The sequence below is a fragment of the Penaeus chinensis genome, chromosome 26, assembly GCF_019202785.1.
Source record: "Penaeus chinensis breed Huanghai No. 1 chromosome 26, ASM1920278v2, whole genome shotgun sequence".
NCBI classification, from domain to species: Eukaryota; Metazoa; Arthropoda; class Malacostraca; order Decapoda; family Penaeidae; genus Penaeus; species Penaeus chinensis.
In genome coordinates, this window is record NC_061844.1 from 15165527 (window position 1) to 15168026 (window position 2500).

Consider the following 2500-nt stretch of genomic DNA (forward strand, 5'->3'; position numbering starts at 1 on the left):
AAAAAAAAGGGGAAAAAAAAAAAAATCCTTTCTAGAAAGTGTCTGTTACTCTACCTTCTTCACTTGAGCCTCTCCACACCCCAATATGTCTCTGTACCTTGTATCATTCAGCATTCCTCATCAAGGAATATAAATATCCAGGACTAACTGTACACACACATGTGCACACACACAATTAAGTACAAACCAAACTGTGCATCTAAAAAAATCACATGGCTCCCTTGCACTTGCTTTTGTTTGACTTTGCAACACTGCTAGTCATGTTTTGGATGCAAGAGCAAGGGTATCAATCCCAATATTGATCACCAGTCTTCAAATACACAGACTCACTTCACAGTAGGTTTAGCATAAACATGAATAATGAATTATAAACAAGCACACCATATTCCTTCACTTCTTACACATATCAACTAAAGTTAATAAGTTACATCAAAATATAAGCTATTCTGAGATGTCACCTGTCAATCCATAGCAGGATATAAAGAGAAGGAGGGAAAAGAAACACCATAAATCTGGCAACAATGTCCTTGCCATTATCACAGCACAGGCAGGAGTTCTATGACTCTGCCTGTAGTATCACAACATACCGTTACTTTTTGTTAACAAACAAAGCCTCTCTTAAAATATCACTAACCTCACACCCTACATTCCTTAACATACTACGTAATCAACACAGCCGAGGTACATTACAAAATGACATTTCGGTTGTGGGGTGTCGTGCATGACCATGGCTTGCCCTCAGTGCACCTGGTGGGTCAACCTATGACCTGCCATGTCTAAGCACGTTCAGAGGGCAAAGTCCGAGCCAGTAAACACGAGGCCACGTCTTGTTGTGTATAATAACAATACAAAGGAACAGACCCAAGACCCTGTTTAAAACAGGCCTCCTCTATTTTGGGGCAAGTTATTGTTAGCCTTCTTATAAAATCAATTCTAACACTCTAACAACCTCTGCAGGTTGAATACCCACACCTTTGCTAACACCACCAATCCCTCTACTGAATGCAGGAAGACTTAGGGACAAGTGTGTGTCCAAGTGGGAAAGGAGGAGGAAAGGCGAGGAGAGAGAAAGCAAAAGAGAACAGAAGAGAAGGCAGAGAAGAGGAAAAGATGGAAGAAAGAAAAAAGGGAGGGAGAGGAAAGGCTGGAGAAAGAGGGAGAAGAGAGGGAAGCAGATATTCCACCAATGTTGCACTTCTGTCAGTGCATCCCTATGACCTCTTATCAATACAATTGCAATCCTCTTTCCCTGCAAAACCTCCAGTTACCCTAATGCACACCATCTCTTTGCTTTCTTGTGAACCTTTTGTCCTAAGCAAATCACCTTATCAGGAACCAAACCTGTTCCTGCTGTCCAATTTTTCTCAGATAAAAAAATAGAATGAATTAACAAAAACAAAAAAACACAATGAAACTGAATCAATAAAAAAATTTATTTTGACTTAGGTAACGAGCACAAAGCTTATATTTGCTCTGAATCTGGCATGTATTAACAGCCACACGTGTATTTCTTTACAAAATATAAAACTTAATGCCTACCTACAGTCACTGTATTCTAACATTAACATACATCTAACAATGGAATTTTCAGAGTAACTACAGTTCATGAAAAGACCTATTTTTGCTTCTCTCTAATAATGCGCACTCCTTCGGACGGAATCAAGTGAGAGCAGTTGTAAGTAAATTCTCCCTTTCCATTGAGTATTCCATTAAGTAATCACCATGTGATCTATCAGTTGGGTAAACATGATTGCCTTAATGTAAAGAAGAAAAAAGAAACTTTTTCATTGCAAGGAAACATTTCCTTTTTGCTCTTTTGACAATAAATGAAATTTGTCTGTGAAGGTGGAACGAAAAGATGAAGAAAAAGCAAAAAAGAGAAAACAAAAACAAAGGAAAACATATATCAGAAAAAAACGGTAGTTCCTAACTACAAAAGATCACTGGGTAAGAATGATAATTACAACTGACAATACTAATGATAATGATAATATAAAAAAATGAAATTGTAGTAACAATTATCATAATAATGATAGTAATAAAATAATAATAATAGTAATAATACTTGAATAGACAATAGCAATAATAACAACAATAACATTAAAAGCATTAATAATAATAAAAAGAAAAATAACAATAATCAAAATAATAATAATAATAATAATAATAATAACAATAATAATAATGATAATAAAAACAATAACAACAACAATAATAGTGATAATGACAAATTTAAGAACTTCAATATGAACATATGGGGGGGAAGAGAGAGAGAGAGAGAGAGAGAGAGAGAGAGAGAGAGAGAGAGAGAGAGAGAGAGAGAGAGAGAGAGAGAGAGAGAGTGTGTGTGTGTGTGTGTGTGTGTGTGTGTGTGTGTGTGTGTGTGTGTGTGTGTGTGTGTGTGTGTGTGTGTGTGTGCACGCACCATCATTGGAAGCCATCATCAATCACATACAAGAGGACTACATATCAGTGGTATGTGTTTTGTGTATCTGAACAT